We start from the raw sequence: 23,542 nt of genomic DNA, 5'->3' as shown, positions 1-23,542 counted from the left end.
ATGCGTTAAAGATACAATTGTTCTCAATTTATCATACACATATTTAAATGTACCACGTGTAGGGTGAGTAAGTTGAGGATATCTTTCAGCGTATAAGTCTCTAGCTCTCAATGAATTTCGTTGGCATTCTCCGCAAAAGAGAATCCTATCGACTTGTTCTTCGAAGGAATACATCATTCACATTTTCTTGATTCGACGATACCGGTCTTACCGTTCCTATTAGAGTTGTATTGTGAAACCTTCGAATGGTGTTTACATGTCAGATGGATAAGCCGTATTCGTCGAATATTTACTAATTCTGCAATGTACCAGAAAAAAATTTCAGACCTTGTTCTTCGATAAGTGCCGAAGTGAGACGAATACCACTCAATCCGTGACAAGAAGATTACATCACTGGATTGATAGTAATGGTCATCACTTCGAACAGCTTCTATAAATGGACGTTCATGCCACCTTTGGGATCTTCGTTGACCTTCAAAGACCTTACTGTTACACATCAATGGGTTCCTTTCTATAGCCTCTATTAGAAAATAAGTACCAAACTATAGCATCCCATTTAAAAAAACAAAGTTCACCTTCATATCTCAGATGCAACCTCACCTAGCAACAACAAACCAACGTCATATTAGGGCCCCCGTTGTCCCATACAACATTTGTCCCACAAACGTTTCAGCTACTATCAGTTGGCAATAGTTAGTGACTCATCCTGTACAGCGATTTTAAAATGAGATTAAGACACAAGCAACTGAAAATAAGCGAGCATCATATCACCATACAAAATGAACATTCCTGGGACATCATTTTCACCCATTCTTAATAAGATTCACTAAAGCAAAACTAGATGAAAAGGTGTATGTGTGTTGGATGAAAAAGAAATGAAACGCAGTGGCATAATAAATAATTAAAATGTGGAAAACTGACTCTAGAAACGGTACACATTTCAACACAGGGAGACAAGCAAAACAACTAAGAGATAATGTGGGGTTCTCAAGAGAATGAATAAAAAAATACGTGACAAAATAAAAAAGCGCAGTAGTGACGTAATGATGACAAAATCACATACAAATAGCTACCATGACAATCTGAAAACAAAGACAGATTTTAAAAATGTGATCTTAATGATAACAGCAATGAAACTCTAATGCCATCCAAAGACTAGTGCATCAGAATAGACAAGGTATACGTCATGTCAACGAAGTTCACCAACTGAGTTGCAAACAAATTTAAAAGAAACCTTAAGACCATTGTACACATACTTACTGACAAAATGAAACACTATATTAAACTGAAAAACCCACAAGCACCATCATTCTGCAGTCACTCACAAACATATCAACACAATATACAAGTGAAAGAAGTAATAAACTGCAGGAAATACCCAAGACACCACATGACCAAAAATCACTCAAAATTTACGAAAAACACATGGTGCAACAAAAAAATGAAACACAAAAAAAGGAAAAGAGAAGTAACAAATTCTCATTCAACATACAAACCTATTGAGAAACCACTACCACAGACACGATTTTACGCTTCAAATGCTATCATCCTCTATATCTAAGCAACGCTACAATTAGACACATGTCGTATACTAGAATATATATGACTTAATTCAACAACAGAAATTATGAGAGAAGACGCAAACAGAAAAATCATAACTAGTCAATAATGAGTATGGAACACAGTAGGTACGCGGAACTATGAAATACAGGACAAAAATACATCGGTAAATATTCAGCACAAGAGATCATACACAAAGACAACATTTACATACGCCCGCTACACGCTCACAAAATACGAATACAAGGCTAACTAAGTCACATTTGTGTAAGTTAACACAAAAGTCAAAAACACTCTAATGAGGAAGGTACCTACATAACATACTAAACAACGATGTACTCCCAGTAAATTTAAACAATTCATTACCCGAGAGAGGTAAATTCTAAGGAGCAAGCACAGACAAACATAGTTGCCAAAGCTGCAGCGCACTGTCTGTAGAAATTACGAGCAGGGATTTTAAACTCTGACGTAAAGAATCTTTGAAGTGTTGGAATAGACGACTATTCATTTACTTCACGCTTACTGTACAACTAAAAGAACATATCCATCACCAAGCAAACATAGAGTAAGATATGGAAATTGCCAGAATGAATAATTACATTTAAGTTATCGTTAACGCAAGGGAAATTCCATATGGGAAAAGGCATAGAGAGAAAGCAACTGAAAAATTATCCAATCCAAATAAACATCTGATTGCCAAATCTAGCCAAAGGGAAGAAATAGGTGTATCATACATCAAAACATAAATATAAAACCTTCAACCATAGGTATCACATCAAAACATTCTACAATTGGCTAGATTAGAGAAAACAAACATGATAACTGGTGGCCAAGTATGTTCGACTTTCGAACCCTTTGCTGACAGAAATTGCTAATGGTGTATGCAGAAGAAGTGTCACAAGCAGAGCAGCTATCAGATTAAGTAACATATTGTAAGTAACAGAACGCATACATTGGGCAAGAAAGAACCAGGGACAGGAATGTTTGAATCTTACAAATACAATGGCACACTATATAATTTAAAATATCTGTATTTAAGTCAAAATTTGTACGTGTTTCAAGCCACCGAAGACTCTTCAGTGGTGTGTAGTAAAACGTAAATTGCATTTATTTAGTTGCGCATACGGCAAACATACCCTAAAACTCGTTAGTATAATGTTAATAGTTTAATTCTTGGGTCAATCCGCTAAAATGTTTATACAGGTAGTAGCAACGTCGTATTTTAAAATGAATTCTGGAGTACTGACAGTCACAGTGTTATTTGTATGTGAAAAATTTCAGCAGACCCGTTCTTCTTGTTTGCAACTACACCGTCAGACGTTACAGGAACGTAATGATAGATGTGAAGCCAACTCACCGTGTAGTAGCTGGTGCGATTTTTGTCATCCAGACCGCCCCAGTCTGGGTAGCCGTTCTCTGTCACGATTATGGGGTATCCTGGGTATTCAGCTGCAATCCAGTTGAGAAGTTTGCGGAAACCCCATGGGATTACCTGTTGGAGTGAGAGAAAGATATATATCGTTAACGTTCAAGAGGTCAGGAAAATCGCGCTATTTAGTAGAAGCAATAACAGGAGCAGAGAAGCAGTTGTTACTGTCAGTCGCACTATCTTGTAGGGGAACTCTCTCTATAACATAGCCATCAGCTTAAGAACAAGAAATAGTGCAGTCTAGAACGTGTAACTGACCTGGAAAGTTAGAGTAAGTAGTTTCCGCTTTCCCTAATGACAGACAACCTACTGCGCTTCAGTACGTCTGCGCTACTGTCAGATATTCTCTGCTCTGTAAAAATACACCGTGCGACTGTTTACTGGAGCAGTTCCGTGAAAACCACCACCTCGCTGTTTATTCTGTGTAACACTTAACTATTAAAATATGAAGTATGAGGCTCTCTATATGAAGTTAAGAAATACGTCGTCTACAACAAATAGTCCCCTGTGTGTACCTGAACAAATGAAGATATACCAGGTGCATCTCCGTTTAATACCTACGAGTTTTGGTCTCAAGTACTAATCACACGAAAACCATGCAACTAAGATCAGTTCCCGACGTAGCATAGCCGTACACATTTTTCACAACGTCGACGCCATTGTTCCATAGTCGCTGTGAACGGTTTTTTACGTGTCTGGTTCGACCACTGGAAAATCGCTGATTGAATAGCGGCACGGTTCTTGAATGTGCGACCACGGAGAGTGTCATCATCTTTGGAAAGAGGAAAAAATCCCTATAAGCCAGGTCAGGTGAGTGGCAAGCATGAAAAATTATTCAAATTTGTCACGAAGAAACTGCAGCGCCGCGTTCGCCCGACGCGCTGGAGCGGCTTTTTGGTGGAACGCATCATGTGCAGCGTTTTACGACCGTTTTTTAGGCAATACTGGAATGAGCTTATACCTTAAGACGTCTCGGCGGGATGTACCGTAGTGCTGTTTGGAATACAGCGACCTGGGGTTACCCCAAGGCTGTCGAAGAAGGTGGCTATCACCATTTTTTCACCTTTGGAGCTAACCCGAATTTTTCTTCGTGACAGTGTATGTGTGTGTGTGTGTGTGTGTGTGTGTATGTGTGTGTGTGTATGTGCGCGCACGCATGTGTGCTATTACTCTGACTGATGCTTCGTTTCAGGATTGGAAAACGCCATCGATGGCTCATTCATTGTTATAATCCATGAAAAGAAAGTCTGATTCACGCCATCACGACGCGTCAATATTGTGTGACAGTATGCCATAACCACAGCGTTCTCATTCTTCGTCAGCATTCGTCGTACTCAGCCCATCGACACCATTCTCTTTTCAGATCCTTATGATGGATTGTGCGCGCAGATCACGCGGAAATGAAAACTTTCTTGTCGATGAGTTCTACTCTCATTCGGCGATTATGGTTTTGGTTTGTTGTCACACGATGTTCTGCCTTCTCCGAATTGCCACACCCACGAACATTCTTATCACTATCAGCCCATGTCTCACTCAACTGACGATGGATTTCAGTCGGCTTCACACAACGCTAATACAGAAAACGAATGATTACATGCTGAGCCTGTGATAGAAACGTCTCCATTTCTAGTATCAAAACCACTTCCCACTCTCGCCACTGCCGCTAGAGTTCTGTGTGCTTCACAGGGCTGCTATTTCTGTCGTGTACTAACAACGAGTGCACGTGAATTTAAAAATAAACCGCATGCTTCTATACGTTTCCACACATTAGAAAAAACCTTGGTTAATGTAAATTGAATGAAACTCGTTTACGAAGGAATGAACCTTTGAAAAGTCTTGAGCATCTAGACGACCAGTGTATTAGAGATGTAAGTGCCGAAATTTTCATTGCTAGCTGGGAACTTTGTACTGTACAACATTACTTCAGTATTTGCTATATTAGGAATATTACGTTTTTAGGATGGTGAGTACCTGCAAGTACGTGTGGCGAGACCAAACCATTAATCCTTTATTTTCCCCTGGGCAGCGGGTCAGGTGAACAAGTGTGGAAACGTGCAGACAAAACGTTTAATCTATACTGAGAGACGTAGTCCACATAATGGAGGAGATACGACCCTGCTGTAAACAGCAAGCAGTAAATCATGAGAGTTGTTTGCGGGAATACTGTTGGACACAGAGAAAAAACAGCTAATACAAGGAAGTTTTGGTACACATTAAGATACCAATCATCACAATATCTGCACTAATGCACATAACATCCTGTATTACTAATATATCGTTCGAGTTGCGATTAAAAGACATATTTAGAGTAAGTTATGGAATCGTTGAATTCCTGTAGGAGTTGTAGAATTCCTTCTTCAAAAGTAGTAGGCGGGGCAGGGACAGGAAATAGGGCAGAATGCACATCGGAGAGGAACTGCACATACGTACAGTCAGGAAAATTGGATGGAAAATAATCCCAAAAGTCTTCGAACGGATGAATAACTTCAGAACCAATTTACAGCTATATTTTGTTTTACTTTTGTGTTTGATATACGTTGTACTTGGGAGGTGTAACTTTTTTGAAATTTATACATATAACATCCACATAAACACACAAAATCATAGCAATTGGTATTGCTTATTTATGAGCTCGTTTAACCTGCCAAAATCTTGACCACTTGACATCTGTTATATATAGTATTGTTGTGATTAAAATTTTGCATTTTGAAAAACGAGTGCTCGTAGCACAATTAAACTACGTCGAAACATTTTTAAGAACATATGAAAGAGAAATGACGAATAAACCGCTGATTGAAACACATTTTAATTTCTACATGACAGGTTAATATTTCTCACTTTCGTTCCATGTTTACGTTCCATGTTACAATCATTGCTCAGTGAGATGACCATCTGCTTCCAAGTCAGCTTGTCACCATACTAGAAATATTATTTTACAATTGTTTGCAGCATTTTTCAAACGGTGGGCCATGGAATGTCCAGATGTCGTGACACAGATCGTGCACTATCTGGAGATCGCACATTACGGCCAGCACTGTCAGCCATGGTGACACTCGGGCTAAGCCAGTCGTTGATGATCTGATCACGCAATTCCAACAAATTGCCGAGATGTTCATATTTAACTACAGTACAATGACTCTTTCATGAAATACAGATACAAGTCCTTGACATATGAAGGATAATAAAATTGCTGCAACTGTTCATATTCAAGCTAAGTCTTGAGACCAATGCTCATGTTTTATCCAGCACGATCCAGAGACATACTATGGGGTTCAAGTCGGGTGATTCTCCAGGACAATCAAGATGATGTAAGGCGGGGAAGTGTCCAAAAAACCACTCACATATTCTCCCACCAAGAAGAACTTAGCAGTTGTCACCTTTATGTGCCTGGGTGAGCAATGGTTTTTGACGATGTGACCGACTCTAGTTCTTCATTGAATGCGGCACCCATCTCAATGTTCTCTCGTGAACACTTTGGTATGGACCTTCATTTACTACTGGCTGCAATTTCTGTCGGGTTTGGAAGCAATTTTGATTCATATGCTGTGAAACGCGTCTCTCAGTCAGGATCTTCTTCCGAACACAGTCCCGACGTTGTGTTCCGTGGCCAGGTGTCTTATTCCACAGCTTGTAAACAACATGAACAGTTCGCCATACTTGACAACCCATATGGTCATAGACACGGCCAAAAACAATTCCCCTTTCTTTGGTACACTGACATCTCCTTAAATTTTCCCAAGTAAAGCTATGATGTCCGCTCGAAACTTAAATGTCGCATTGATGTTACTGCCTTACGCTCACGTAGAGGGAGTGTCTGCACGGTTCAGCACGTGACACGATTGTTGCGCCATCTGTAAAGACTTAATGATTTATGTGTGCGCTTGTACCGGAGTGACTAATTTTTCTTCCGGTGAGCTTACCTCGATGACATGCAGTTGACTCGCATTCCTGGAGATCTGGGTTATTTCCTACTACCGGTTATGAGGACATTCTGTCGTTTCCTTAAACTGATGGAGATGAATGAAACCTGAGACAGTTCCTTTGAAAGAAATAAGGTGGAATACTCTCACCACCCAAGGTCTGTCTCTCATCAGATTTTCATCAACGGGCTGCTAAACGCTATTCCTAATTTCTTTTTATCGAAAATAAAAGAAAGAATTTTACATGTCTCATACTAATAAACGAATTAATTAAATAATTTTCATATTATTATCAAAATAACTGAACCGTGCTAATATATCAGAAAGTTCTTTGCTTTAACACTATTGCAGTGTCACTTGCCGCAGTTTTTGTAAACAAGTAGAGCTTTAAGTTGCAGTTAACCATTTCATGTGAAACTTGAGCTTCTCCCGGCGTGTCAAATACTCAACGAAACGTTCTTAGTGATATGAGGAGGATACATACGTCCAAGAGAAATATTACAGCACCAGTCAACTTGTTTTACGTTCTCTAAGCGCAGATCTGAAACGCTTGTCTTGCCTGCGAACAAGGGCAGTGCTATGGTTGGTCTAGATAAGCTATTTTATGTTCAGAATATGTTATTGTTTATTATCCAATTCATCGAATTACAGATTCCATGCTGACGTGAGAAAGTGCAGAGGAAAACTGACAACCTCCTGAAGAAATTACATTTGTCGCAAGATACTATCAAGAGTCTCTTACTGTGCCGCTCCACCACTGGATGATACTGCTGAAGATTCGTAAGAATGTTCCTCATAGGCGTATTGTCAGCAATACAGATGTACCGATGTACCTTGCAGCAAAACGCTATGCTGATCAGCACCTTGTTACACTGTTCTGAATACTGATAGGTTAGTTTCCAAACGACATTAGGAATCGGGCTGAACTGATAGGTAGATTACAGATTGCCATGGAATGACTCTTATATTATACGAAGTTTTGATGTAGTCTTTCTCTTCACTGCATTTGCCTGTCAGATTCATTACCGTTAACTGAGTTTAGGTTTGATGTTGAGCTGACATGACGTATTATTTGCAGTAACTATTTATACAATTACCTGTACTACGAGCGGACAGGTGGAGTTGGGATGTGGCACTCTCTCCCCTGTTTCCTAATCTTGCCAATATTTTTATGGAGTATTTCAAGAAAAAGTTCCCCAGAGCTGGCGGCGTTGAAACTTACCTGGTTTCCTTTTTCAAACATTTTGATGACACTTTTAGTAATTGGCTACATGGTGGTGACAATTTCTACAGATTTTTAGTACATCTCATTTCATCCCATCTGCACATTCACCTAACTATGATATTTCGGGCAGGAGAAAGGACGGTGGTGGGTTGAAACATGCTGCTTATAGGAAGCAAGATCACGGTGATTTGTACCTACTTCACGCGTCGAAATATCGGCAACTGTCGATAACATTATCCAGCCGTAAGTTATTTAAACAATTATTGCATGTATTCCAGGATAGTAAACATTTTTCTGTCGAGACTTTGTAAAACCGAGAATATATTCCTATTCTAAACATGAAAGCAAAATGTGGAACAACATTTTGATTAGAATAAGTGTGGAATTACCCTGACAAAGCTAGCGGATCCTTGAGGATAAGAGTTGTCACCGTAGCTGATGACACCTGAGTCGTGTTCCTTGGACGGAACGCTGCCAGTCTCTCCGGATGTAGCGAGCAGCGTCGAGTAGTGATTGAGACCGAAGAAGTCGGACGTTCCTGAAAAGTATTACCTTCACAGTTTCTTCAAGATGTACCAGTATCTCATAATACAAGAAGACCTGTAACACAAGTACGACAGAAATCCATGGTGACTGATAATGCACAACATACCGCAAAAGTTATTAACACCTTACTCCCAAGCCGTTATGTTGCCATTAGTTTTTAGTCGTGGTAATGTATTTCTAAATCCATCGGAAAGGGACCTGTACAATTTGATGACTATCGTACGTAATATTTCACTATCTTGTTAGAAGAGCACGTGGACCCGTAGAGTTATATGGCAACCAGGTTTCCATGATGATGAAGACCTACCGTCGTTACGAACCTACTTAAAATGAAGTGGAAGTATAATTACCAGCAGACTATTAGTCTCTAAGAAGAGGCAACGAAACTGAACTTTCCTGTGCCAAGTAATTTTGAAAACTGAAAGGCATATATAATTTGCCAACAACTACTTCCTCTTTTCCATCTCAGGTTAAATAAATTCTGATCTTTATTGACTTCGACGTTACGTGTTTTATGTTTCAAACCTAAAACATTTTTCAGTCTGCATCAATTAACAGAAATATTCATAGATGACCATAGATGACGTTATCATTACTCCGTTATGAAAGAATAATTTCTAAAGACATCCGAAGGTATTGTTCCTCTGAATGGCAGTTTTTCATTACTTAAACACAATGCAAGGGACCAAGGCCGTGAAAGCTTGCTTATATTTTTCGCATAGGTGAAGTTTATACGTAAACCTAAATTTTCTCCATTAACTGTACAAGTTCTTTACCTTCTGTCATTTAACATCAAACTGCAAGTGGAGAACCACGAGAAAATAAAAACATAAAACTGGCTGAAGGATTCTATACTGTGGTGCACCCGCCAGTGGAAGACGTGGTCAGTCTTTCAGCACACATTCCTCATGCATACAAAAGGAAAAATTCAAACATACTCATAGAAAACAGAAACGCGTTTTCCATATAACAACTCACAATCTACCATATCGACGTTATGTGTCGATCCTCCCGCTGACGGAGCGCTGTGCGTCGCCCACGTCATTCACATCTCAGCAGAAGAAGGAGCTCACGGGCATTAGTTCATCAAAATCTGATCACAGGAAAAAGAAATCGTGATGCAGAGTCTTACTCAAACCTTCTCGTCTGTCTGTCCGTCTATTTGAATAGGTTAATCTCCAAAATGCTAGTCGAATTTTCATGGGTATTTCGCAGGTAACTTCAGTATAGCTTGAAGCAGCGTTTAAGGTTTATTTCATTAAAATCGGACATAAGAATAGAAAAGATAGCCATACATTTGATAAAAGTCTATGCATGTCCCACATCTCCTCCGAAACCATTAGACCGATTTCAACCAAAGGTGGTACACATACTACAGACTGTCTGGAAACACTCGCCATTGGGGTAAGAACCAGGTACCTATCAAAGAGGTAGGATGAGGGTGGAAAAGAAGTGTACTCCACGACACGTGGATACTCAGATTTTATTCACCCAGTATTTGAGAAGGATAGCAGTTAGTGACTTTGAACAAACTTCACTCATGATTCCCCTTACGAAACGTTTTCTTGCTGACAAACCCCCCCCCCCCCCCCCCACAAAATGATGACAGGAAAAATGTTTATCGCTTACTACATTTTCGCTGTTCATTTTCGCATTAGGCATGAAGTTCAAATTTATTACTTCTTTATTACTAACTGCATTCGCAACAAATACTGCAGACAGTGTTCACATATACCACTGAATGTACTTGCAAAATTATGTCTTTGTACGACCCATAGTTCTGGAGATAAGCACTGAGATACTGTACATGGGAACTTCCCATTAATGCAATATATTTAAATTGATTTTTACTAACGCTCTGAACTGATATCGACGAAATTTTGGTAACGAGATGGTTTGAAACTTGACGAAAAACAAGCTACTTTAAACAGTGTGTAGTACAAGATAGTTATTGTTTTGAAGATTATTATGCAAATTAGGAAGTAACAGTGTTCTAAAAAAATATTTACTCTTTGACTTTTGAACTTTTCGTGGAAATGCTGTCAATACATGCTATATGATACATGCTATATGATACATGCTATATGATACGATTCAAACTAATGAATAGAATTCTTATATATTCTTTAATATGTTTCATTTGCTGCTTAATGTACACGTTGTATAATGTGCAGCCACTTCAATAGCACGATGCACAGATACACGTTTCTGCTCGTTCCCTCTGCTGGGCAGTGATGCTGCACATGATCATGCGTAGGGACAGCTTGGTAGAGGCGAGAGTGGAGAGCACATCACAAGCTATGCTTACCCAGCTGACGTTACTGCACGTGCAGTAGCTTAATCACTCACCATCACTCCGTATAATAGAACTTCTCATATGTGAGTGCAGCCAGGAGTAACAGCTAGTTGTAAATAAAATTGTCGTTGTTTTATTTGCGTACTAAATATTTGGAGTGTTCATAGTTAGCCAGGCCACCTTAACACCAATAACAGCCACAACATAGGCTGTCACTCTTACTATTATCTACACTACCTGTTATCTTTGAATGCCCTAGCATAACAATAACTTTGCTATGATGTGTGATGCTGAGTAAGTAAACTGCTGTATGTACTATAACATCGGCTGCCCTCATGCGTAAGAATGGCTCACGATGTGCTCCACACTCTCCCCCCTCTAAAGCTGTCTGAATGCACAACGCATCGCCATGCTAATGTTTCTACTGAGCAGGGCATACAGAGGAGCACGGAAAGGAGCGTGCATCAACGAATCATGCTGTTAAATAATGTGTTAGTATGGATTAAACATACTGAAGATAGTAATTACCTGATATTCTCGGATGGAGAGTGACCTCTATACCAATGTAAATAGGCTTATAAAATAGAAGTTTCACCACACAGGTCACAGTTGATACATATTCTGATTACTAGATTCTGAAATGCTATATTGTCATCTTCAGAGCTGTGTTACCAATGTATTAGAAGGTTTATAAATTCTATAAATCTTTAACTCAGTTATGTGAATTATAAAGCCCTTCATGTGGCACATTGCCATCTGGTATTGAAAACATGGAAATAACCTGTGGAATTAACAACATTTCGTAAAAGAAGCCGCTCAAATGTTTATGGTAACTCCACAGTCATAGACTACTACAACGTTTACCTCACAGAAAGGACACTAAACTAAAAGCCATAACGGTATCAGCAACGCACAAAGTTATTAAATACATCAGATAGAGCTCATCCCCTGCTGTCGAATGTGTGTATATTGACAACCAATTCGCTACTGCTGGAGAGATGTCAGAAGAACTAGATAATGCTTCAGAGTACCACCAGGTGGCAACAGTCTCTTATATAATAATATGTAATGTAGCAACAGAGACGGAGCTACAATTATCAGTGGTCAACATTTCACACCAGAGGCAGAAAGATAGCAATACTAACTACATACCAATGTTAGATAATGTGAAAAGATTTTTAACAGATATATTGAAGTTGTTAACATAATAATAACGTAAGCTGTGGTAAGGCATGATACATCTCATTAAGATCTTATGCCAATGTGCGAATTTACCTAAGTGCTGAATAAAAAATTTGTTATTACAGTTTGTAAAGCTGATATAAAATTTGTCAATGTTGTTTCCATAATAGGCAGAAAGTTGCCTAAAACCTTAAAAAGACCAAGTACATAACAAAGACAGTAATAGAACGTTACATGCAACATAAAAATTACAGAAAGTCAATCTTCAAAAGTGGTTTACATGCTAAAAAAATCACTTGAAAGGTTTACAGACTTGACGAGTAATCGAAGATCTGGGTTACAGACAGATGGAAGTAAGGGTGAGATGTGGGCTACTATGTGGATAATAACATGGATACAACAAGCCTTGCAATGATTTGCATTAAAAATACAAGCAGTGCATGGATAATGTGGATATAAAACTTAGGAGAAAGAAAAATATGTGCTACTTGATCTACTTCGTAGAAGTGTGGGATGTAACTCAAGGCCAGGGTCATCTCGACCTCAGGGTATGCAAGCTATAACTGAGTTGTAGGTATTATATTATTCATTGTATTCAGTACTTTGAACCGTATAATGTGCCACATACAAAGCAATAAAAACAATTTCCTAAATGTGAGGAAGCTGAAAAGTCAAAGAGTATTTATTTTTCCTATTTCTCGTAATATTCTTCAAACCAATAAGTATCTTATACTATACACATTCTGAAGTTCGTGTCAGTCACTAGGTGCTCTCGTCTCAAATACTGGATGAATAAAATCTGGGCATTCGTGAGTCATGGCCTACACTCCTTTCCCACCCCAACATCCACCCTTTCTTAGGTGGGTCTTTCCTGCCCCAACAGCAATTCTTTCCAGACAATAAGTGATACGTGTGGCATATTTAACTGAAATCGCTGGAGTGGTTTCAGAGAAGATGTGTGATATACATACATTTTCATAACAATAAGGGATAGCTTCTTTTTCCGGGACCGATTTTGACGAAATGAAGGGTATACAGTACCCCAAGCTATATTCAAATTATGTGCTAAAATCCCTGGAAAAGCGAAATACACTAGCTCATTGTTAGACTATTCACCTTATTCGCCTGACATAGCACCATGTGACTTTTATCTGTTCCCCAATGTCATATCCAGCACTGTTTTCATCGGTGGAAAATTCGCACGCAGCGTTGTAGGGGCAGAGGAGCGGAGTATATTGAGGATGACAATATTTTACACCAGTCCCGTTATTTTACAGCCACACCTCGTGTGCATGGCTTGGTCAGAAGTGAAAGCGACAGAAATGGGAGCACCACATGCCTAACGGTCAGAAAAAAAATAGTGTTGGGGCGGGCGAGGAAAGAACCATGTATGTTAGTACTGTTCATCGGCAGCGGTTGCAGCAGTGAAAAGGATGTAGAACGTTGATCCGAGAGTCGTATGCTCCAGTTCTTATGAAATGGTTTTTTTTCGAATTTTACATTACTTGCACTTCAAATAATCGAAATAATGCTCAGTGTATCTTACTCATTAATGTTTTCATACAAGCCATGGAAACAAAGGCGAAAGAATTTTGCGATTGCAAATAAATTTCCAAGAAGGGATTGTAAGGCGTGTATGAAATGACAGTACATAAAATTATATACTTCCATTATTTTGTAGCTGAAGATTTACACCTGCTGGGGTGATATTCATCGTAACACCAGGGAAAATAGTAATTTTCAAGAGATCTAGCACACTTTATAAACGTCGCATTTTTACAAGTTCATGATCATTTTAAAGTTCCTATAGAAAAAAAAAATACATTGGTTTATATTCAAGAATAGGTCTGTTTCATGAGACAATTGGCAGCAAACCGCGTATAACGTATCATTTCGCCAAATTTTGGCGAGGATATCGGTGATGTACAATTTAATGTGTTTCGATGCAGTCTACTCTGAAAATGATTCCCTTGTCACTCTGGATGAGATAAGAGCAGCTTCTTGATCAAATTACCTGGGAATACAAATAGATATCACATATTTGCATTAGCTGCCGAGGACTGTTTTAAAATAAAAATGAAACTAACAGAATACAAGGTCCAATTCGCTTTAATTAGTATCCCTTCGTGGAATGTTATCATCATAATCGCGTGGATGCCGTAAAGACCACCCTTTCCCGGAAATTTATTTACAATCACAGATTTTCTTTTTCTTTTCCTTCTCATGCTATTTATGAAAATATTAATGTTTACAATATACTGAGCTTTTATTCGATTCATCTTAAGTGAAAATAACTTAAAAATAGAAAATAACAAGAGTTTCAGCATAGTGACTCGAACCCGTGAACCTCGGATTATCGCTCTGCATTCTTTCCGCTGCGACGAACGCTGCGTGTAAATAGCTTAGACGTAAGTGGTCTGCTTTTTTTAAATGCTTGGCTATCTGGAGCTCCCACTTCTCTCACTTTCATTTGCAGTCAAGCTCTGCACGTACAATAAACTTGAACGAAATCGGTAATAACGGGTAGGCGCGGTCGCCTTGTAAGAACAGGGAGTTTGGTCGTGGCTACCAAGTGGACACTCACCCCTGATGTAGGCGACTTCCTCACTGGTGAAAGAAGGCAGCCTGGAGCGTGGCCTCCCCTCTGCGGCGCTGTTGGCGTCCACCCTCTGCCGCATCACAGGAGGGTAGTCGCCCTCCTCACTGTAGATGGGGTGCGCGTAATGTCCCATCTGTGGGATGGGATGAACAGACATACACACAGAATCCTTATTAAATTCGCAACGACCACGCCGCGTGAGCTGTCTCTAGTGTGGTCGAGAATTCTGTATATACTTTAATGTGTTTTTGCTTCTTAACTAACACTGTAGCCCTTCAGTGACTACAAGTATGACAGGCGACGTTCATCAAGAACAGATGTTATGGATGAATGATCGTGTTGTATATCCTAATTGTAGGCACATTTTACGTAGTGATGTTGGAACAAATTAGAAGAGCGTTGTAGCTTACGAGACTTGCCAAAGATCTTTATGTAAGTAATCCTGAAATTAATGTACAGCATACTTAAATTTAGCATTGGCTTCTGACGATAAACTGGATGTATCAAAAAGGACTTTACAACTTTGAAAACGTATAATGATTTATTTTGGAGCAAAATCAAAATACATCTTTTTCTTTTACCGAATACCTAAACAAGTTCAACGTGACTTCAACTGGCTATGCTGTTCTCATCCCATCTGAAGTCGATTTTTTGCCAGACTCGCTGCACCACTCTGGTGTCGTAGATTCTAGCTTCGAGTCCTGATAAAGAAACCTATAGGTGTGGAATAAATATGGTCTCGTTGGTGAATTTCCAGAAGAAAATGTCAAGGGGTGTCAAGCCCTGCGAATGCGGGGTCATGCAATTGGCGCACCTCGTCCCTTCCACTTTCATGGAAAGCGGACATTCTTCAGGAAACCACGGATGTTGGAGACGCAAGTGTTTTCTTAGTACAAGCCAAACAGTCGTAGAGGGCACGCCCAGGTCTCGAGAAACACCATGGGTCTGTTTTGTACGACTATTCATAAAGCTTCGTCTCACTTGTCTACAATGTCGTCGGATGCATGGGGACAACCTGAGGATCAGTGTTGTCTTAACAAGCATCCACTTTCAATGTAACACTCACGCCACTCATAAGTAGTATGCGTATTGCATGGATCTTTAGCTTACTCTGTACGCAAATGACGATATAGAGTTGTCACATATAGACTCTTAGAACCAAAATACACTGCAAGCACACCCGGGACTGGTAAGAGTAGCCATCTTTGCTGTAACTACCGTTAGCGATCCCGGTTGCGCGATTCTGTACTAGCGTACCACGTGGATCAAAACTTGATTTGTTTTCCTTCAAGATGACACCAAGGCCAAGTATGTACCGTATTTTACGGGCTACAAGATACTACAGACTATAAGAGGCACCTTAATTTTTAAGCAATTTAGAAAAAATTACCATTGTTATTATTATATTGCAAAGCCAAAATAAAAAAAATCTTAGTTTATAAAACCGACATGACTTTTAAAATCCCTGAAAATAGTAGTCTGAACTTTCTTCTTCTTCTCCTCTTCTTATTCTTCCTCTTAGTCGTCTTCGCTGACATCTTCATACTTAAGATGTTCTTGATAACCATGGAGAGCGTTACTTACGCCCCACTTCTTGAAAGATTTAACAATAATGTCTTCTCTCAATCTAGAACACGGCTGTTTTATCCACTGACACAATTGTTTGATTGTAGATCGTTTTATAGCTCCATTCGGCGTGACTTCATGTTGGGTTTCACCCATCATCCATTTGTTCCATTCCTCTCTCATAAACATTTTCAACGGTTGATTTTTGGAGACATCAAGAGGTTTCAGTTGTTAAGTACCTCCTCCCGGAATAACAGCAATCTCTGTACTTCCCCGTCTCAATTTCTCTTTCACAGAATTTTTCAAATGTCTATCTAGCACAAGAAGAGAATTCTTCTTCAATAAAGCACCTTTCCTTCTCTCCTACACTCTGTCAAACCATAATTTCATACCACTTTCGTCCGTCCTACCCTTGTCATGTATGTGAGCAACAACATCTGGCGGCATCTCAGACGGTTTTGGCATTGTTTTGCGCTTGAAAATGATAATTGGATTACGTTTAGTACCGTCAGCACAACTGGGCAACAGTATATTACATTTTTTCATGTCCACTTGTTTTTATAATTACGATTGTAACACTTTTCATGGCAACGGATCTGTTACAGGGCACAAAAAACCTCAGAGGAGTTTCGTCAGTATTCGCTATTGGCTTAATTCCACACCAGTTCTCTTTAGATGTTGAATAATAAAGTGATGGAAAGATAATATTTTCTCTCCATAGTCTCGTGGCATTTTCTGAGAGATTTTGGGTTAGGTTTGCATGCTAAATCCATGATGCCTCATAAACATATAGCACCAACAAACTGCATCCTTAAAGCCTGTTTCCACTGTAGCACTAGCTTACGAGCGTGTATTTGAATCACTTTTATACTAATTCAAGTTCCATTTTCACGGTGTCGTTGAATCTATTACAATACGCCACCTTCTAGTTTTGGCCAGTTTGCATTCAGTCCTCTATTTGCACATTTAGTCTGCCTCATTTTTTTCAGTTCTTCTTTATTAGCCCGCCAATCGTAAACGGTTTTTTTCTCTGTTGCAGGGCGTAAATACCGCACAGCTGCTCTGTTTCCATGTTCTTCTGCATATGCTGTTACTTTCAATTTATAGCCTGCATCATATGAACACCTCTCATTTTTTCCGCTACGAAACTAGCTACTAACAAAAATGTTGTACTGTTACCCATAACACAAATCACTTTCAATTCAAGTTCACCGGCATCGTAGACTGCAGTGACGCATCATAGGCTAGACAGTTTTCCGGGTTTGTGGTGGGAGGCTGGAGGAAGACAGAGTTACCAAGCTTGAGAATCACCGCAGCTCATGTTCGTCGCATCGCTGCACTGCTGCTGCCAGTTGAATCCAATGCTGCCAGTTATATGTAGGTTTCCCGTGACATCGAATATACGTCCTTTTGTAAGATTAGAGAGAATTTTAAATCCAACATTGCTCATTTTTATATTAATTTCGTTTATAAGACGTACCTGAATTTTTGAGACAATTTTTTTTTTATGGAAAAAGGGCGTCTTATAGTCAGCAAAATACGTTGAATCGTATGCACTAGTCCGTACGAATTTTCAAGTTTGTATGGTTCTTTTTCACATTCCCTCTCTACTGTGGATAGAGATTCGTGATGCAATGTGATTTTTGTACTTTTTTATGATAAATGGTGCAAGATGTCCGAGAAAAATAGGGATAAGCTATAGGGAGAGACGGGTAATATACACTACTGGCCATTAAAATTGCTACACCACGAAGATGACGTGTACAGACGCGAAATTTAACCGACAGGAAGAAGATGCTGAGATATGCAAATGATTGGCTTTTCAGAGCATTGACACAAGGCTGACACCGGTGGTGACACCTACAACGTGCTGACATGAGAAAAGTTTCCAACCGATTTCTCATACACCAACAGCATTTGACCGGCGTTGCCTGGTGAAACGTTGTTGTGAAGCCTCGTGTACGGAGCAGAAATGCGTACCATCACGTTTACAACTTTGATAAAGGTCGGATTTTAGCCTATCGCGATTGCGGTTTATCGTGTCGCGACATTGCTGGTCGCGTTGGTCGAGATCCAATGAGTGTTAGCAGAATATGGAACCGGTGGGTTCAGGAGGGTAATACGGAACGCTGTGCTGTTTCCCAACGGCCTCGTATCACTAGCAGTCGAGATGACAGGCAACTTATCCGCATGCCTGTAACGGATCGTGCAGCCACGTCTCGATCCCTGAGTCAACAGATGCGGACGTTTGGAAGACCTTCCGCACAAACAGTTCGACGAATTTTGCAGCAGCATGGACTGTCGGCTCGGAGACCGTGGCTGCGGTTACCCTTGAAGCTGCATCACAGACAGGAGCTCCTGGGATGGTGTGCTCAACGACGAACCTGGGTACACGAATGGCAAAACATAATTTTTTTCGGATGAATCCAGGTTCCATTTACAGCATCATGATGGTCGCATCCGTGTTTGGCGACATCGCGGTGAACGCACATGGGAAGCGTGTATTCGTCATCGCCATACTGGCGTATCACCCGGCGTGATGGTATGGGGTGCTATTGGCTACACGTCTCGGACACCTCTTTTTCGAATTGACGGTGCTTTGAACAATAGACGTTACATTTCAGATGTGTTACGACCCGTGGCTCTACCCTTCATTCGATTGCTGCGATACCCTACATTTCAGCAGGGTAATGCACGACCGCATGTTGCAGGACCTGTACGGGCCTTTCTGGATACAGAAAATGTCCGACTGCTGCCCTGGCCAGCACATTCTCCAGATCTCTCACCAATTGAAAACGTCTGGTCAATGGTGGCCGAGCAACTGGCCCGTCACAATACGCCAGTCACAACTCTTGGTGAACTGTGGTATTGTGTTGAAGTTGCATTGGCAGCTGTACCTGTACACGCCATCCAAGCTCTGTTTGACTCAATGCCCAGGCGTATCAAGGCCCGTATTACGGCCAGAGGTGGTTGTTCTGGGTACTGATTTCTCAGGATCTGTCCACCGAAATTGCGTGAAAATGTAATCCCATGTCAGTTCTAGTATAATATATTTGTTCAATGAATACCCGTTTATCATCTGCGTTTCTTCTTGATGTAGCAATTTTAATGGCCAGTAGTGTGCAACATGTACAAGAAACAAGCGGGAATAATAAGAGTGGATGACAAGGACTAAGTGCTAGTATTGAAAAGGGTTGAAGACAGGGATGCAGTCTTTCGATCCTACTGTTCAATCTGTACACCGAAGAAGGAACGATGGGAAATGAAAGAAAGGTTAAGAGTGGAATTAAAATTCATGGTGAAAGTGTATTAATGGTACGATTCGCTGATGACAATTTTATTCTGAGTGAAAGTGAGGAAGAATTGCATGGTTGCCGAATGGAATAAACAGTCTAATGAGTACATAATATGGATTAAGAGTAAATCTAAGAAAGAGAAAGTAATAAGAAGTATCGTACATGAGGACAGCGAGAAATTTATAATCAGGATTGATTGCCATGAAGTAGATGAAAGAATTCTACTACCTAGGCAAGAAAATAACGGAAGGAGCAAGGAGGACATCAAAAGCAGACTAGCACTGGGAAAAAGGGCATTCCTTGCTAAGAGAAGTCTGCTAGTATCAAAAATAGGCGTTAACTTGAGGGAGAAATTTCTGAGACTGTTCCTTTGGAGCACAGCATCGTACAACACTGAAACATGCTGTGGGAAAACCGGAACACAAGAAATGGTTCAAATGGCTTTGAGCACTATGGGACTTAACTGCAGTGGTCATCAGTCCCCTAGAATTTAGAACTACTTAAACCTAACTAACGTAAGGACATCACACGCATCCATGCCCGAGGCAGGATTCGAACCTGCGACCGTAGCGGTCGCGCGGTTCCAGACTATAGCGCCTAGAACCGCTCGGCCACACTGGCCGGCTAGGCGTCGTTGTAATTCTGATTATTTCACTGTGTATAACAGGGCTACGGCCTTTATTAACTGAGGCTGAACTTCCAGCGTATTCTATGGGATAATTTTATTTGATTCACCGCGTCCACTGGCAAAAACTGCAATCCTCTGCTTGCCATAATATAAGTGTTGGTGTATTCATAGTATATTTTGTAAAGTGGAATTCTATTAGCCTTTCTCTTTATTATACTATAAAGCCATTATCTGATAGTAATATTTCTGATTGGTAACGCTTTTGTTCTTTAGTGTTGCGCAATTATGGCTCTGAGCACTATGGGACTCAACTGCTGTGGTCATAAGACCCCTAGAACTTAGAACTACTTAAACCTAACTAACCTAAGGGCATCACACACATCCATGCCCGAGACAGGATTCGAATCTGCGACCGTAGCGGTCGTGCGGTTCCAGACTGTAGCGCCTTTAACCGCTCGGCCACTTCGGCCGGCGTTGCTCAATTACTGTGAGTTTAAATTGCCTGTTACTATCTCTTTCGTTAGACGTCTATGAGGAACCGTTGTCTTGTCATTAAATCTTCGCTGTTATTCTGGATATACAGGTGGTCGACTCAAAATTAAACTTAGCAATAGCAATGTATTTTTCATTAAGCGTATTACCGAGAAGAGGGGGGTGGGGTGAATATATTACACCATCACAAAAAAAATTCGTTATATGATGTTAACTTTCATTAACAACACCCTCTTTATACGGTACTGAAGCACGAATAGGGTCCAGAAACTGAAAATATCTTTTAACGGAGTCCTAGCAGTACCAACGCATGTTCTGCAGTGTGTACGCGGAGAGGAGGGGCTCTTTATGACCACCACAAGAAGGTTTAAAAGAGTACGAATTTCGTTAACTATCGTTGAGTTTATTCACGACACTTTTTTTTAAGATATATAGATGTCTAAGAAGGATCGTGGATTTGAAAATATGAATGTCACATTTAGTACTATAATTTACGTTGCACTGAAAAATTCAATATAATTACAGAATCTGGTATAATAAATTGATAAACACAATGAATACTTTCTCATAATTTTAAAATATAAAGTACATGAGTACATCACAATTTTTTTCAAAAGGTGGGCGTAATGTACCGAGTGATCAAAAAGTCAGTATAAATTTGAAAACTTTATCATAAATCACGGAATAATGTAGATAGAGAGGCAAAAATTGACACGCGTGCTTGGAATTACATGGGGTTTTATTAGAACCAGAAAAAAGCAAAGTTCACAAAATGTCCGACTGATGACGTTGGACAGCAAAACTGCTACCGTGACGGGTGAGAGGTACGCCGATATGCTACAGAATCGCATCATCCCCAGCCTGGCTGATAAACACCTGCTGGAACGTACGATATTTATGCAGGATGGCGCTCCACCCCATATTGCTAGACGCGTGAAAGATCTCTTGCGCGCGTCGTTTGGTGATGATCTTGTGCTTACCCGCCACTTTCGTCATGCTTGGCCTCCCAGGTCCCCAGACCTCAGTCCGTGCGATTATTGGCTTTGGGGTTACCTGAAATCGCAAGTGTATCGTGATCGACCGACATCTCTAGGGATGCTGAAATACAACATCCGACGCCAATGCCTCACCATAACTCCGGACATGTTTTACAGTGCTGTTCACAACATTATATCCTCGACTACAGCTATTGTTGAGGAATTATGATGGACATATTGAGCATTTCCTGTAAAGAACATCACCTTTGCTTTGTCTTACTTTGTTATGCTAATGATTGCTATTCTGGTCAGATGAAGCGCCATCTGTCGGACATTTTTTGAACTTTCGTATTTTTTTTTGTTCTAATAAAACACCATGTCATTCAAAGCATGTGTCTCAATTTGTACCTCTCTATCTACATTATTCTATGATTTACTCAGTTTTCAAATTTATACTGACTTTTTGATCACCCGGTACATGGGTGTAATGTGTACCTCTCCTCCTGGTGTTGCGAGAGCTAAAATCATTTTAACGCAATTGTGTTAACTGAGTATTTATGTAGTTTACTACCTCCCCCCTCCCCCCTCCCCTCTCCAGCCCCCCCCCCCCCACCACGAACCATGGACCCTGCCGCTGGTGGGGTGGCTTGCGTGCTTCAACGATACAGATAACCGTACCGTAGGTGCAACAGAGGGGTATCTGTTGAGAGGCCAGACAAACGTATGGTTCCTGAAGAGGGGCAGCAGCCTCTTCAGTAGCAGGGGCAACAGTCTGCCTGATTGACTGATCTGGCCATGTAACATTAACCAAAAAGCCCTTGCTGTGCTGGTACAGCGAACGGCTGAAAGCAAGGGGAAACTACAGCTGTAATTTTTCCCGAGGGCATGCAGCTTTACTGTATGGTTAAACAATGATGGCGTCCTTCTGGGTAAAATATTCCGGAGGTAAAAATAGTCCCCCATTCCGATCTCCGGGAGCGGACTACTCAAGAGGACGTCGTTATCAGGAGAAAGAAAACTGGCATTCTACGGATCGGACCGTGGAATGTCAGATCCCTTAATTGGGCAGGTAGGTTAGAAAATTTAAAAAGGGAACTGAATAGGTTAAAGTTAGATATAGTGGGAATTAGTGAAGTTCGGTGGCAGGAGGAACAAGACTTCTGATCAGGTGAATACAGGGTTATAAATACAAAATGAAATAGGGGTAATGCAGGAATAGGTTTAATAATGAAAAAAAATAGGAGTGCCGGTAAGCTACTACAAACAGCATAGTGAACGTATTATTGTGGCCAAGATAGACACGAAGCCCATGCCTACTACAGTAGTACAAGTTTAGGTGCCAACTAGCTCTGCAGATGACGAAGAAATTGACGAAATGTATGATGAGATAAAAGAAATTATTCAGGTAGTGAAGGGAGACGAAAATTTAATAGTCATGGGTGACTGGAATTCGAGAGTAGGAAAAGGGAGAGAAGGAAACATAGTAGGTGAATATGGATTGGGAGTAAGAAATGAAAGAAGAAGCCGTCTGGTAGAATTTTGCACAGAGCATAACTCAATTATAGCTAACACTTGGTTCAAGAACCATAAAAGAAGGTTGCATACATGGTAGAATCCTGGAGATATTAAAAGGTATCGGATAGATTATATAATGGTAAGACAGAGATTTAGGAACCAGGTTTTAAATTGTAAGAAATTTCCAGGGGCAGATGTGGACTCTGACCACAATCTATTGGCTATGAACTGTAGATTAAAACTGAAGAAATTGCAAAAAGGTGGGAATTTAAGGAGATGGGACCTGGATAAACTGACTACACCAGCGGTTG

The 23,542-nt window shown here is 40.3% G+C and overlaps 1 pseudogene; it reads right to left on the bottom strand.

The window, feature by feature from the left end:
- LOC126413084 (myrosinase 1-like) overlaps positions 1-23,542 on the bottom strand; it is a 118,680-nt pseudogene that overhangs the window by 12,421 nt on the left and 82,717 nt on the right.

This window comes from Schistocerca serialis, chromosome 7, assembly GCF_023864345.2.
Source record: "Schistocerca serialis cubense isolate TAMUIC-IGC-003099 chromosome 7, iqSchSeri2.2, whole genome shotgun sequence".
In the NCBI taxonomy this organism is placed as follows: domain Eukaryota; kingdom Metazoa; phylum Arthropoda; class Insecta; order Orthoptera; family Acrididae; genus Schistocerca; species Schistocerca serialis.
The sequence above is the reverse complement of the archived record's forward strand: the minus strand, read 5'-3'. Positions and strand labels throughout refer to the sequence as shown.